We start from the raw sequence: 17,302 nt of genomic DNA, 5'->3' as shown, positions 1-17,302 counted from the left end.
TTTCACTTATTCTCTTAAACTCCTCTAACTCCCAATGCCTTTGTAAACCTTCCCAAACTGCAGGAGCCATCCATGGAAGTAGAGCCTTGTAAAGATTATGTGCAAGATACAAATTTTTCTTCAACCATTCACTTGCCTCATGGTTGAAATACCGCAACATTGAAGATTCATGTTGCACCTCCCAAGCTGTATATGCCCTAGGAAAAAGTAAGGTTAATCAAGTTATTGTTTTTCTCGTAGTTAACATACATAATTAAAAAGCATTAATGAATTTAATAGTTTAAATGATATTTACCCTAAAAGCGGTGAATATCTTTTGTCTCACATCTTTGGGCACTCTTCCCCATATGGTCCATGTCTCTTTATAGAGACCTTTGACCAATTCATGGATTTGCTCTCTTAACTTCATAATCTCTGGAAAAAGAAATCATGATATAAAAACACTTTAATTAAAATGGAGAACAACACTTTTTTTTTAAAAAAAAATTAAGCACAAACTTATAAAATTATCATAACATTGAATTTTATTTACATAATTAGCCTATATAGGGTTATAACCCAAGGGGACCCAGTGCTTATAGACTTATTAGAGGGCCCCTCCTTCTCTATGCGTAGATCCTCAATGGCATGAGCAGAAGTCTCAGCATGTGGAACTGGAGGGCTTTGCGTAGCTGGCGCAACTATTGAAGGTTGTGGAATTGGCATCGATGGAGTCATTGTCGTTGTTGCCTAAATATTTGGATGTATAAAAGGAGGCATTCCCAAATCTTTATATGTATTAGATACAACTGTGGGGTTAACATATCTTTGACAAATAATTGGGGTGCATCGACTCTAGCCTGACGTGGATCGACCACCACAACTTGATGTTGATTGACCACTAGAACGACGTCCAGACTGACCCCATCCTGAGGTTACCAAAAATTAATCTTGAATGGTGAAACTAAAAAACCAACTTGGGAAATAATGAGACAAGTATACAAATATAAGAAGTTAAACATAAAAACCAACAATGCCATTTAGACATATATGATTAAGTTAGCTTTGATCTAATAATTTTGGTGAATATAAGTGTGAGATAAGACTTTTGCAAAGGTTTCACTAAGATTATAACTAAACCTAAGCAATCCTTTCCAAAGAAACATATACAATAGGATTCACTGTCTAAATTAATACAAATACAATATCTACGTAATACAAACTACATCTGAAATCAAAATATTAACACATGATATGTGAGGGCACAATATTATGCTAATAACAATTAAATTCATGTTATACAAAACATGTTTTATTACTATTGAATTAAAAGAAATATTCAATGTGTTTACAAATTAAAATTAATTGCAAGTTTGAAAAAAGGTCAAAGGATAGTCAAACCTGATGTACACCGGAATCTTCAAAACGATCCATCATTCTTCAAGTAAAATAGTCTATCCACCTACATAGAAGCACAAATGTGAATATAAATAATAAAATTAAGTATGTGTTGCATCTCTCCAAAGTAATTAATTGATAAATATTTGAAAATGTTAGATTTTCACGTTGGAACTATAAAGAAAACTTCCATTCAAAAGAAATGTATAATAGCTAATTTGAAAAAAAAAAGAGAGGTTCATATCTAAAAGAGACAAAAACAAGATAAGATCTTCAAAGTGCTTAGTTTATTAAAAATCTTGTTCATCATCATCATTATCAGATTTTTCATTTTCTTCATCATCTGTCAGTTCATCTTGCTGGTCCTCCTCGGTCTCAACCTTTGATATGGGTTGCAACATATCACATAAGTCAACAACAAGTTGTATGCCTTGTGGGTCAAAAAAAAGAGAGGAATTTCTTCTATAGCATTGGCGCTTGTTAAGGATTGAATTTCCTCCATTTAATATGCAGATCCATCCTTTTTTGGCCAACTTGCCTCAACTATTCTCCTAGATTTTGTCTTGTACACAGCCAACCAATCAACCTTATCTTTTTTGTGCTTGGGTAGTCAACGTAGTTCACTTGAATAGCTTGTTGTGCCAACACAAATGGATCATACTTTGGATAAATCCTTTTACGATTAATATCGACCAACTTATATATAGGGTGAACCTTAGTGCCATTTATTGGGTCAAACCATGTACACTAAAAAAAAACTACATGATTCCATCTACTACCATGATACTCAAGTTGGACTATATCTTCGAGTAACCATAGAAATTAATAGATGCATCATTAGCATTGGTCCCTAGTACACAAACACCACTGTTCATGGTGGTCTTCTGCATGCCATGTGTGACACTATGAAAGTTATAGCCATTAATGAAATATTCCAGCCATGTTGTTGGTTTCTTATATGGACCCCAAGCCAAGCTCTATAAGAGATGATCCATGACTTGATTGAACTCATTTGCAACCTACATCCCAAAAAATATCCATGAAAATTTTCACTAAATTTTTATACAGCTTCAACATATTTGTATCATTACTTACAAAATTTTCAAACCATTTCGCGAAATTCTTATCAATTACCTTATCAATGACATCAAAGGGGTTTCCTTGTAGATAGTTGATGAATATCCTAAGAATATGCATCAAACTAATAGTTAAATATTTTACACATTGTATACTATACATTTTATTAATTGATAATAACTTACTTGCAATATGGTTGTACTTTTGGGAAATTTCACAATATGTAAGTATGTGCTACATGTAGTTCATGTTTTGATAGCTACCTAATCTTTGGACATCCTTGACCTTGACCAATGTAATTGAGTATGTAGAAAGGTGAGAAAATGTCATTGCTCACATCCTCATCATTTCGCCGCAATCTCCTCCTCTTACATGATATGCAAGGTTCAAAGTAATGCCCTGTGAAAATGTTGATTTCTTACACAATATATGCTTGACAAATTCAACCATCAACATGTGATTTATTATTTAATGTTTTCTTTAGTTTTTGGAGAAACCTTAAATTATAAGAATGACAAAACATTACATAATCTAAGCCATCAACAATATTTTATTCTGTGAAATTAGATTATGGCTTATATTACCTTTCAAAAGGATACATCCATCTATATTTAATAGGGCCTCCAATTCAAACCTCATAAAGCAAATAAACAATAAGATGCTCCATAGAACAAAAAAATGCAGGTGGAAATATTTTTTCCAAGTTACATAAAATCACTATAACCTTTTCTTCTAAGTCAATAAGTTTGTTAATGTCTAGCACAGCAGAACATATAGTATGGAACAATAAGCTCAATTTTGTCAATGGATTCAAAATGAACAATGGCAGCTATTCCTTAAAAGCAATCCGAATGAGCCTTTGTATAAACACATGGTAGTCATGGCTCTTCTTGCCAGTTATTTGCAATTCATTCATGTCAATACACATTCCAAGATTAGAAGCATAACAGTCTAGAAGCCTTAATTTGTGAATCCATTCACAAATAACCCTTCTCTACTTTTTAGTTAAAGTGTAGAGTGCTTTAGGAATAGTTCAACATGTATAGTTTGAAGGAACTACTATCTCCTTACGGTTACAAAGAACTCCAACATATTTTATGGCATTAACGTTATCATTGCTCTTCCCTTTTCACATCTATCACAATGCAAAACACATTATCCTAAACATTTTTCTCAATTTGGATCACATCGAGATTGTGTCAGATCAGATCAGTTTTCCAATAGGGTAGATCCCAAATAATGCTTCTTTTTGTCCATTTATGATTTGCTCCATACCCTAGGGAAATGTTAATTAGGTCCTCTACTGCTATTGGTAATGTCATAACTAGATTAAAAATTTCATCCCCTGACAGTCTTGGTGGTGGACGAGTTTTTCCACACGACCTTGGATGAAAGATTTCTTGTCCTTATGGTACGAATGATTTCGGGGTAAGAACACCCCATGACAATAAAAATAGCTAGCCTTCCTATTATGTCGTAAATGAAAAACATTAGAGTTCTCCATACATATTGGACATCCTAAAATCCCGGTAGTACTCCACCTATATAGCATCACATACACAGGAAAATCATTAATTGTCCACAAAAGTGCAGCTCTTATGCGAAAATATTCATTATTGAAAATAACATAAATCATTTCAGTAGTAACCCATAAATTATTTAGCTCATCAATCAAAGGTTGTAAAAAAGCATCTATGTTCTTCTTCAGATTCTTAGACTTTGGACGAATTAGAGATAAGAACATATAAGGTCTTTTCATGCACATGCCTGGTAGAAGGTTATAAGGAGTTACAACCACTGGACAACATGAATAAGTCCTCCCAAATTGGCCATGTGGTGCAAAGGTATCAACACATAAACCTAAACGAATATTACAAGGTTCTCAACAAAATCAAGATAATTTCTATTAAAAAGTTTCCATGCCTCAGCATCAGATGGATGTTACAATACTCCTTCATTTCTTTTGTGAGTAGTATGCCAAGTCATATGCGTTGTTGTAGCATTAGAAGCATATAATCTCTACAATCTTGGAGTTAGTGGTAAGTATCTAAGTATAGCTTGTACAATCCTCTTATGAGTGTGGTTATTAGGTAACCTACATCGACCCTTAATCTGTTTATACCTCGGCTCATCACAAAACTTGCAAGAAACTTCCGCAGCATTATGTTTCCAATACAACATGCAACCATTTTTGCAAGCATCAATTTTAACCATGGGTAAACCCAATTCATTTATGATTTTCCTATGATGGTAATAATCAGTTGCTATTGTATTATCTAGAGGAAGAGCTTCTTTAATTGCAATAATCATGGAATTGAAATCAGCCTTAGACATGTTAGCATAGGACTTGATAAATAGCATCCTAGCAACAAAAGACAATTGGGGTTGGTTAGCAATTTTTAATACATTAAAAAATTTATCAGATAATTGACTTCTTTCATCAATTTGAAAACCAGAAATTGGCTTATCTAATGGTGGTTGCACACCTAGACTAGCTTCATCATTATAATGAGATGTGATAAACGCCTAAATGTATGTATTTTATATGTATTAATCGTGTATTATTTGTGAACATGTTAACGAATTGATGCCCGTTTTATGTCTAAATTGGTTATTTCGGTGTTGCAGGTCTTAAATGAGTCAAACAATGCTCAAAAATGCAAATCGGATGAATTCGACATCAAAAACGGCATTTTTGGGGTCCCGGCACTGTAGCGACGCTGTAGCGACGCTGTAGCAGGTCATTGTTCTTGCTGCGGCCATTTGGCTGGGAGTTTCACGGGCTCCATGCGCCCGCATGGATGCCCGTGAGGTTTGCTGGGAATTCTCAAGCCTCGGTACTGTAGTAAAAACACTGTATCGTAGCAAAAACATCGTAGCTTATCACCGTAGTACCGGCAGGGTTTTTTTGGCCATTTGGTCGTGAGCTTTCACGGGCTCCATGCGCCCGCATGGACCGACGGGGTATATAAGAAGCTGATTTCTTCTAGGGCAAGGGAGGAGTTTTTTTGGGAGAGTTCTTCAAGCCGATTTTTCACCGTCTTTGAGAGGCAAGATTACATGTTTTTGGAGAAGGGAAATCTAAGGGAGAAGCTCGGATTTGGCTAGATCTTCATCGATCTCTTCTTTGGGAGTTTGTAGACGACGAGGGAAGCCGCCCCCATTGCAGGGCGTCCGTGGAAGCCTTTCCACCCTAGCTTGGCTTGTCTTCCTTCTTCCATTGTTTGAGGGAGTTTTTTTATTATGCCATTTGTAGTTGTTTGCATGGATTTGTTGCTTGGATTCTTTTTGTATGGATTTGAGTAGACCCCAAGGTCACCGGATGCCGGTGAACCTTGGGGTGAACTTGTGTATTTGGATGATTTAAGTTTGTTTATTGCAATTGTTGTGTTTTGAGATTCATTCTTGGTGCATTTGATGTGTTGCTTACATGAGAACTCTGTAAACCAACTGCTAGGTTGTACTTGGTAGCGTGACCATCGCCCTTGTACTAGACACACCAAGTTTGGAAGGGATTCATGTATGAATACGCCGTGACCATCGGGTATTCTGTACCCCTCCACCATTAGGGCTAGACCAAGTTGTGTTCCGGCTCTAATTAGGGATTTCCCCACTTGTTAATGCAATCGTATGAGGATTTGATCGGAAGAAATTCTGTGTCAATACTTATACCGGATTAGGGGTCAATGGCCGTGACCATCGGGTTGACCTAATCTAGGAAATCTCTAGGTCCAAACCTTCAATTGCATGACATTCTTAGCATCCTGTGTACTTTAGTAGCCCCTAGGGAATCCGCATCCGTGACCGTTACTTTCCCTTGATTTTATACCCCTCTCCGTATTTTAGTCTCCACTTGTAGTTATCTTATTTAAATTAATAGATTAGAGAAACCTTTCGAATCTGTCGGCTAGACAATAAGCGAAGAGGAAGTAAGGGTAGATCCTTGGGCCCAGGGAATACGACCCTCTCGTGCTGGCACGAGAGGTATTACTTGACGACTCCGTGCACTTGCGGATCGCACTTATCAAGATGGATCCCATGGCGGAACATTAGAATGGAGACAATCATACACCATTCTTTGATCCCAAGTCATCTGCTCATAGTCACCCCAATTTGTCACATGTTCTACACTTTAATCACAATCCTCATTCAGCTCTTCATTAATTCGGAACAATTCTTCCCCATAACATGTCCAATTCCAATAACATTGTTTAAACTCACGGATCAATGCAGAACTACATCATCTGGAGCCAGAAATCATGTGTTTCTGCAATTTAAAAAAGGACACCTAATATTCTCTCCATTTTTATAAGAGTCATCTTGACTAACTGCAAATTGGATGAATTCATCCAACCTAGTAATAAATTCATTAGTCAACCCTTTTGTCCAGGTAGATTTCGATTATACATCCACTTTCTTGTCAACATTTTTTTGGGCCTATGAACATAATTACATATGGTCATTGTTTCACATTAATTAGGTCACATACAATATTTTTAAATACATATTCGACATATGTCATACAACAAGAAAATAGAATTGGTTTCTTAAGTCTGACCAACAAGAAAATTTAACTACTCATTGTTTTTAATAAGTTTGAACAACAAAAAAATAGAATAAATGCAAAAATTACAATAAGTTGATATCATTTGTTTAATCAACTAATAACTAATCAATGAAGCAACAATTAATTTGTTCTATTAAATTATAGGTTCCATTAAGTATCAAAGAAAACTTGGGCATAACTTTAAAAGGATATCAACAACTAGAGCATAGACAAAATTTTGTCACAAAATCACAATTATATAAAATTTAAAACTTAAGACAAAAAGAGAAAAAGTTTGAAGCGCCATCACCATTATATAAGCACATTGGTACAAAATTTTGTATGCCACTTTACTTAATTTTCCAAAGTAGAGATTTCCTTTGAAGCAAAACTGAATGCTTAGACAAGATTAACTATTAATGGAGGTGTGAAAAATCCAAACAACTTATTTACCTATAATGTGAATTTATAAAGTCATAGTACGAGATGGAAAAAAAAAACAAAGTTGCAATAAGTTAGAAAAGATAAATAAATTTATTGAACAAAAGAAACATTAAGAGAAAGAATCCAATAATATTAAATAAAATAATTGCTCGAGCCTATTAAACACATTATATAGTGTTCTATTTATATCCCTGTCGAATTCAACCATAATGTTTGCTTCAACAACCAAATTCAAAAGAAGAATTTCATGGTCAAATTATAAAATACTCAAAAGGTAAAAATGTGGTCCTAAGTGGGAGACTAAAAGGCTTAATAATTGCCAGCATTATTGTTTTATGTTTGGCCTACATTAAATCAGTGCCTTTTTTGTCAAGGAAATGCTAGTTCATTTAATATGATATATATTTACACACACATATTACTTTTACAATAAAATAAAACATTGAAGTTCATGGTCTTCTTCAATTATCATATTCCTTTCACAATACGGGAGCCATTGGTGTCACTAGGAAAGTGGCAATGGTTGTTTGACATAAGAAGTCTTTAAATCCACATGCTTGAAAAGCAGAGAGATCATTCGATAACTAAAATTAACTAGTAATAAGATCAATACTTATCCATAACTCATAGATAACTAAAAAAAGTAGTTGCACCAAAATCATCTAGAAAATAATAAAATTATATAAGGTTGCTAGAGTTATATTAATGAAGAAGATTAGTCATCTAATTTATTAGTAAGCTTTCTTTATTATTGTACAATTTTCTCCATTATGAAAAAAGATTGCTGACTCCTCTATATTTCATTATGAAAATTTAATATCAATGGGAACATGATAACAATGTGGTGCACCATATCATGTATGAATGCACCAAGGCAGCATGGCTTGTGATCAAGCCATGCGCATCACATTTATTTTTCACATTGTGTTCATAAAAGAGTTTCTTTTAAGGGTTGATTTCCATCGGTTAAAATCTCATAACAAATTTCAAACATGCCTACTCATGAGAAAAATGAAAAGAATGGTGACTTGATTAGCACAAGTGACTATCTAAACAAATAAAACAAGAATTACAAAGACCAAGAAAACTAATTTTTAATTAATCATATTGCAAAGGTGACTATCCAAAAGAAAAAGGGAATTTCACATTTGCTCTCTCATAAACTATAGTGTTCTTTTACATATCTCTGGAAAATACTTACACACAATTAAAACACAAGCAAGAGTTCCTAATTTGACCATAAGCAAAACATTAGTACAAATTGCACAGGTGTAAAACTTCTCTTACTTAAATGATTATTGTTTCTCCTCAACAGATATACTAGGAAAGTTGCAATGATTGTTTGACATAAAAAGTTTTTAAATCCACATGCCTGAAAATTATATCATTAATTAACAATCATGTATGTCCATGTATGTCACCTATAATTGAACCATCATTTCATTTACATAGACAAGAATCTGAGTTTAAGTATAAGTATCCGATCTTGCTAAGCCATCACTTCATACAATGCAAGGCATATAAACAACATCAAAATCAAACACATCCATCCAAAATATACTGAGTAATGCAACCAAACTTATAGAAATTAGATTGTAAACAAGGTCCATCCCTTCTTACCTTTGGAAAGAAAATGTGGGGAAAGGACCATCAACCACAAAGACCATTATTTGAAATATCACTACAATAAAAACTAAGTCCATACTTCATAACTCTATTAGAAATTGAAAATTCAAACATTGATATGCTATATTCTTTTTAGTTTTATCGTTTACAAGACTTTGAGGTTCAATAATTTGGCAAGTTCTCTGGGAATTGATACTATAAGTTTATTGTTATTGAGACGCTTGCATCGAGCAAAATAGTTTTGCTTAATATCCAATTCCCACCAAATATAAAAAATCAAATATATATATATATATATATATGAAGAAAAGAAAATCATTACATGAATCGGAGTGTCTTCAACTTCCCAAAGGATACTACCATAGAAATAAAAACCCAAAATCACAACCATTCTACTTTCTCTATGTCTACAATATATAATTTTCTTTTCATATAAAAAATAACTAACTGGATATAATATGGTGATAGACAAAACATTCAAATCATAACCAGAAGCATCCAATGTTCATCAATGAATACACATCGATAATTAAAAATATAGAAACAAATCGAGAAGGAGAGTTTGAAACAAAACACACCTCATTCAGAGATTCAAGATCTAGTGAGCAAACCTTGTGAAATGTTCCGCATTTGCCTCATAATGCTTCAACAGATAAAAAAGGAAAGAAAAAATCGCAATAAATATCACTGATCCCAAAAAACCTCCATTCAAACCGTAATAAATCACAATAAATTCCACAAAAATGGCCCACAAACAATAAACATAATCAGAAACTAGCCAAAAACCTAACCTTTTTCAACACGAACGGCTTGAGCTTGAGCCGAACGAGCTTATTATTATCACTATTATTATTATATATAATAATGAATATATAATAATTTATTTATTATTTAATAAGTATATATTTTTTTAAATTTTTAATTTTAAAAGAAATCTGAAAGTATTATACTGTTTAATTTATTTATTTATTATAATTCTAACATTAAAAATTTAACATATTGGCATGGTTTTGGGTTCTCCGTGCCAAAAATTGTGCCAAACACATCATCAACTTGTTTGGCATTGTTTTTTGGCGCGGATAATCCAAAACCGTGCCAAAAACTGTACCAAGTGTCATATATTTCATTGGCACAGTTTCGGGTTCACCGTGCCAAAAATTGTGCCGAAGAAGTTGATGATGTGTTTGGCATGGTTTTTGGTACGGTTTTAGCACCATTTTGTGTCTAAATTTTAATCAAAAACATAAATGGGGCTACATACCATGACAAAGTTGTCATGATCCGGTAGTTATGCCAAATACCGTGACAACTTTGGCACTAACATGTGTTTTGTGCCAATTTCGGTGAAAAATTTGGCCCGGGATCAAAACTGTGCCAAATAGATCGTGTCAAATTCCTGTTTTTCTTGTATTAAATGATTATTCCTTTATAATGAATTATCATAATATTCACTACAAGAAATCATATATTAATTTGGTGCATTGTGTTTCATTGGCGAAAATATCACGATCATTTTGAAGAGACTTCAGACACTATTTTTTCACCTTGTATATTGATAATTTTGTACAATAAATGGCTTCCATATAGTGAATACATAAGACGATGATCAAAATGTTTGCAAGACTTTTTTAAAATTTAAAATAATTGCCAAATAATTTAACATTTCTGACTTGTCATACAACAATTCTAATACAACGATTCACAACCTCAAGTATTAGTCTTCAACTTACATATGTGACTGGCACCAATCAAGTTCTCAAGAAATCAAAATCAAATTTGGATAGTTTTAGAAACCACAACTTAAACTCTAAGATATTTCTTTCCTTTCTAACATTCAACGGATTGATTAAAACTTCTACTCCTGGTTAATCATAAGTTTAAATAAAAAAAAAAGTAAACAAAAACAATTTGAATTGAAAAGAAAATCACCTGCCTCACGTAGTACCGGTGTACAGCTCCAAAAGGAACCTTGTCACCAACACTACTAATGTTAAAAAAATTGAGGGCGACTTTGGTCATGATCTTGATCATATCTGGTCAAAGATACCAATTGGGAGGTTGCATAAATGGCGCAGTCCTAAAGATAGGGTCAAATAAGTGGAATTGGGTGATAGATCCTAATTTAAATGGATAATTTTAAACAAATGATAAAAGATAATATAAGTATATATATATATATATATCCTTATATCCAATGGCTAGGATTTAATAACGGGTTGGAGTTCACAATCTTTCCCTTTAAAATAATTTAGTTCTCTAAACTCACATCTAACCAGTTGTAGATATGGGAACAACATATAATAATCTAAAGAAGAAGTCACTACGTCATTTATGGGCTTTAGAGGCAATTAAATAGAAGGGTTTTAAAAAACTACCTCTATAATAAATAGGATTTTTTTTTTTAATTTCTAGAGTCGGTTTAGTTAAACCCCTCTGCATTAATTTTAGTTTTAAAAAATAATTAAAAAAACCATCCTTTCTCTCTCTCTCTCTCGCCCTAATTCCTCCGCCCTCGCCTCTCTCTCTCTCTCTCTCTTTTGCCCTAATTCCTCCGCCCTCGCCTCTTCGTGCCCGCCTCCCCAAACCCTCTAACCCTCTTAGGGCCACCCTCAAACTCCGGCCCCACGACAACCCTCTCAGAACCCTCATCCCCTACACCACCGCGGCAACTACTCTCTTCCTCGCTGCCCTCCTCGGCCGCCCTCTCAAACCATCCCTCGCCACCGCCCCCATCTCTCAGTCCGAGACCCTCCTATAATCCCTCACCGACGATGAGAAAATCCGCGCACTCGAAGACCACCTCACCTCTGATCTAGACGGCAAAACCCTCTACTCTTCTGCCTCACCTCCGGCGTGAGAAAGGATTAGGGATCCAGTGAGCTCCATCAATGAGGGTGAAGAAGCAGAAGAGGCACCGCAAGGCGGTGAGGTTCTACTCAGCGTGCTTTGGATTCTGTGAACCCTATAAGGTGCTTAGCGATGGTACCTTCGTTCATCACCTCCTTCTCCACGGCCTCGTTCCAACGGACAACGCTCTCCAGCGTCTCCTCGGTGCATGTGTGCTACTCTTCTCCTCTCGCTGAGTCATTGTTGAGCTCCAAGTTCTTGGTGAATCCCACTCTGAAGCTCTCAATGCCGCTCGCTAGCTTGTCACCATAAGGTTGCCCTCTTCACAAGATTTCTCTCTGTTCATGCCTTTTTTATTGTTTTTGATATGATTAGGGCTTATGTTGTGCTGGTTTTGTTGTTTTCCTAACAATGGCCTTGCAAGAAACCCTGCTTCTTGATCTAAGTTTCTTGTGAGTTGCTTATTTGCATTAATTAAATCCCTTTTCCTGAATTTATGTTTTTTTTTCTTCTTTTGCTATGACTTAAGTCTGCTTGCTTTTTAATCCTCTCAATAAACTGTCGTTCACTCTTAAATGATTATGTATTCACAATTAGGTTTGTGGTCAACTGATTGCTAGTGTTGTATATGGTGTTGATATTCAAGAATTTGAAGATTTTCTTGTTAATTCTCTATGACTTAGTCTGTTTGCTTTTTTATTTTCATGTTTTGTTTTTTTATTAAGGGTGTTTTTTTTCTTGAAAATGGTCTTTGTGACAGTTCAATTGCTCCTAATGTCAAACCATTAGTGGAAAAATTATGCTCTATTTCTTGTGGACTGATCTTGTGTCTACTTGTTGCTGTTGGTAGTAGTCAAGAATTTGGACATCTTATTTAATTTTTCTCTTTTTTTTTCAAGAATGTTTGTTTTCTTGGCAATGGTTTCTATGACATAGTCCAAGCTCTTGTATAATCCCTTAAGAAACATTCATTCCCTGTTGAATTTCATATTATATATGAGGAAATTAGATTGTGATCTGATTGAGGTTTCTTATGGATTGAACACTTGTTTGTTTGCAGGTGTTATTCTTTTGGAAGAATTTGAACGTATTTTCTTGATTTCATTTGTTTTTTTGTTCTTTCAGGTGTACTCATTTTATTGATGAGTTTTGGTTTGCTAGGCTCCTCAACATGCCAAGATTTGATTTTATCTTGGTTGTTGCTTCTTCTCTTCTTTGTTTATTTGCTTATTACTTTCTCTGTGTGTGTGTGTGTGTTTGTGTGTGTATTAGAACACCGAATTGCCTTTGTGTTTTACTTGTTGTAGAGCTTTGTCATTTTCTATTAAAACTGTTTTTACCTTTCACTTTGCCTATTTTTGATTGCATAAATCTTTTGTTTGTAATGAAATTACATAGGCTTTAAATTTTTTTTTTTGTTTTTTCTGTTCAAGAATTTGAGATATACTTGATTGACATTGTTTTTTTGTTAAGGTGGCAACTACATGCTAATATTTTCCTTGTCAATTCTCTGTGATAATCATAATTGTAGCTGTCATGTTTGCTAAGATGATCCATGCAAAACTTTGACTGGGCTGCTTTCTTGTTTCACATGCACCAACAAATACTGAATCAAATCCATACCTAAAGGCTGAAAACCTGGTAAGTCTCTGCATGACAATATTGCCAACTATTCTGACTTCGGCATGTATTTATTTTCCTTTGATTAATTTGTTTTCTTATGAAAATGTGGACATGTGCTTCTTCATTTGGCATCATCGTTAATTGCTAAAACTCATTTTATTTGATGAGTAACTTAAATCTATTCTCTGGTTTGCCTTTCGGTTTTGAATTTTTTTTTTTTCGTTTTGTATTTTATGATTTTGTTTTATTATCTTGTTAGATTATTCCCCTAGAGCTATTTTTTAGTTCCCTTTTTTTTGTTTTGATCTTATTATTCTCATTTTGCATTTTTGCATTTTATATATTTATTTTTATTACTCATATTGTTTGCTGATTAGCTTAGATTAATTCTCTAGTTCTCTTTTTTGTTTTGATTGTTTGCTTCTCATTTTGTATTTTATGATTTAATTTTATTTTTATAAGTAATTTGCATCTTTTCTTTTGCTCTTGTTATGTTTTTATCATTTTGCCTTATAATTTAAAAATTGGCCCTTTTTTTGCACAAGTTACTATTTTTCCCCCAATCTTTGATGTGAGTGGTTTTTTGTGATGATACTAGACTTTTCTCCAGTAATTTTCTTCCAATATCAAAAGGATTCCATCTACTTGTTGTAGCTTTTCTTGTGCATTCCTTGAAGTAAAATCATGTCTTTGTGGATGATCCATTTTGCCCAAGCATGAAGCTATTGAATTTTTTTTTTTCCTATGAGTGTTTTCCCTCGGGTGTTATGCATGATTTGCTGGTGAAATTCAAGATCACTCTTTGCCATTGTGCATTAAATGAGAATCGTGCTGCACTTGCTGAGGTTCCTTTTAACTTTGTCTTTTTTACTTATTATTGTTTGCACCTAATATTATATTCTTGGTAATTGATTTGATATACAACCCATCAATTTGTTCCTATGAATTCTTTATTCCGTTTTTATTTTAATAAGAACGCACATGAGAAATACATTTTTTTTCTTCTAAAAGTTAAGTAGAATTAATGCTTGAATTGTTTTGCATGTGGACATATAGATATTTTCATATCATTCATATATCATTTAAAATGCTTGACATTTGAAGGTGCTGTAAGCTTGGCTCCTATAGAAGACTTTTCTGGTCTTTATGTCAATTTTCATGCTTATAGTTTGTAGCATAGCATATAGATGGTCATGGTTGTCTGTTTTTTTCAAGGGATAATTCCAAGAAGCAATATAGGAAACCAGATTTAACTGGTACATGTATAAACTATGCATTCTAATGGTGTAGTCTAAACCTTTAGCTATTTTGATTTAGATCAATCATTTAATGTATGAGGACCAATTTTTTAAAATATATTTATCATATATTGGAGATGGTAGACCCTCAGTTTGATTCTAATGATTAATCATTGTGATATGTTCCTCATTTATCTCAACCAAAATTTGTCCCATGTTATTGGGTAGTTTCACTGCATAAAAAACAGAATTGTGATCCTTTGCTGATGCAAAATGATCTAGATACTTAATAATTGGTTATCATCTATAGAATATATTTACAGGATGGAATTCAATAAAAAATAATGAACAATTTCTCTTGCTGCTATAGTTTCAGTATTATAATTTAAAGACATTGGATTTCTCCTTATTTTAAATCTGGATAATTATATCTGCTTGATTCATTGCTTGAACAAAAGCATTGTTAAGTCCTTTTCTCTTGCCAGATGGAAGGAATCCCATCCAAAGTAAGAACACTGAGAATGCATCTAACAATGGGGAAGCTTTATCGGATTTCTAGACATTATCGGGCGGCAGTTGTCTGCTACAAAGAATGCTTAAGGTAGACTAAATTTTATGCTTGTTTACCATTTTAGTATCCAACAGAAACTGTGTAAAGACCAATAAAACCTGAAAAGTACTTTTCAAATTCATAGGATAGGTTTCATCAGTTAGGTTGTCAGAAGTCTTCTTCTTTGGCTTAATGAAAAGATTCATGCCAATACTGCCATATTGTGATTTAGATATTATGTTCAAGTAATGCAGGAAGAAATGGAACTTTATTTCCAATTTTTTAAGTTGTAGTATTTTAATATCCCAGTTTATTCTTTTTTCAGTTTGTTATCATGCTGATGCATTTGGTCATGTTTATCTATATACTTTCGGTAGGCAATGTCCATATGTGCTGGAGGCAATTGCTACTTTAGTTGAATTAGGAGTTACTTTGAAGGAAATTATTTCATTGTTTCCTCAGGTTTGAAAGAAAATATCTTGCTTTTTAAATTTTGAAGAATTGCTCCTTGGTTTTTAATATAGTCTTGATAATGATACTCATTTTTTTTTTATGTATTCAGTTGTTACAAAATTAGATTGTTTATTAGCTTATATATAAGCTATATATATATATATATATATATATATCTTGCACAAGATATGTCTTTTGATTTGAAAATATGTTTTAAATTTTTTACACATGTATTCACACCATCCTATGTGCTTTAAATAAGTGACCTCTCCATTACAGACTTACAGTTAATGTATTCACTTTCTTGCTGTTTCCTTCCATTTTTGCAAAATACCAATAATTTTCATATTGGATAAGTTTTCTGTATATGATTGCATGAAACCAATTCTCCACAATTAGTGGTCATGTTTTGATGCAAGAAAAATATATTTTATCCTTGGTTACTGGTCAGGGACATGTGACCGTCATCACTATACAACATGATTTGTATGTTCACTTGACTACTTTTTGTTATCAAGTGTGGTCATGCCACTCTGTTAATAATGATCACTGAATAATACTTATATGCTATGGTCCTCACCAAAGCCATTTTGTATTAGAACATCTCTGCATGCTCCATTAGTGGGTCTTGTTATATGATTATAACAACATATGTGCTTTAGCATAGTTGTTTCTTTTTGGGTTAAAGACATTATACCATATGATAACTACTGTAATCATGAAATAATCTATACTTTCGACATGCTTCTATCTTCTTCTTCTTCTTCTTCTCCTTTTTTTTTTTTTGGAGTTAAGTAGACCAAGGTTGTTGGTTGATGAAGTTGTTGAAAATTTTCATTTCCTTCTCTGTGCTGTCTCATCTGCTTGTGTTTACATATTGTCTTAATTGATGTTGTTGACGATGATGACTATTATCGTTGTTCGTATTCTTATTATTGCTATTGTTTGTTTTCAAAGACTTAGTTATCATGCTTTAATATACATTAAAAAAATGCAATTGGAATATTCATAGTTGCTTTATATCATATATTCTTTCACTGCTGTGGATCACCTAGTATCTTTTGATGATTTCTAGACACCTAAAGGAGCAAAACCCTTTTTTGATCATCTTGATACTACCCGATGGTTGCACGTAAGTGGATAAATAATTTGCTTTTATTGGAATATGTATGTTTCAGATTTCTTTGCTGATTTGCATGATAGGGATTTAGATTAGGTTTATTTCACTTGTAATTTACAAGATTTTGACATGGTAAGCATGATGGATGCACACAAGTTTATTTCATGGAAGATTGTCACTTACATTATTGCTGAATTAACTGCAAGGCATCATTATCCTATAGTATTTCCTGGTAACCACTTGGATAAATTTTTTAGACAGTGTGCAGGGGACATAGCTATTAGATGCAAACCCAAAAAACACTATTGGTTTATAAAGTTTCTAAAGCCAATAATTTTTTAATGTTATGACTTCTAGCTGACTTCTCTGGTTGAGGTTGTTCTAATATAAGATTAGTTATT

General features: G+C 33.5%; 1 long non-coding RNA gene across 1 annotated transcript; it reads right to left on the bottom strand.

Moving 5' to 3' along the window:
- Positions 1-541: 541 nt before the first annotated feature.
- Positions 542-9,705, bottom strand: LOC120262524. The gene is made up of 3 exons (XR_005536794.1): positions 9,649-9,705; positions 1,381-1,441; positions 542-908 (listed from the first exon to the last, which is right to left on the bottom strand). It is a non-coding gene; the product is annotated as an uncharacterized LOC120262524 (long non-coding RNA).
- Positions 9,706-17,302: the final 7,597 nt, after the last annotated feature.

This window comes from Dioscorea cayenensis, chromosome 5 (assembly GCF_009730915.1).
Source record: "Dioscorea cayenensis subsp. rotundata cultivar TDr96_F1 chromosome 5, TDr96_F1_v2_PseudoChromosome.rev07_lg8_w22 25.fasta, whole genome shotgun sequence".
Classification (NCBI taxonomy): domain Eukaryota; kingdom Viridiplantae; phylum Streptophyta; class Magnoliopsida; order Dioscoreales; family Dioscoreaceae; genus Dioscorea; species Dioscorea cayenensis.
Note: the sequence above shows the minus strand (reverse complement) of the source record. Positions and strands in the feature narration are given on the sequence as shown.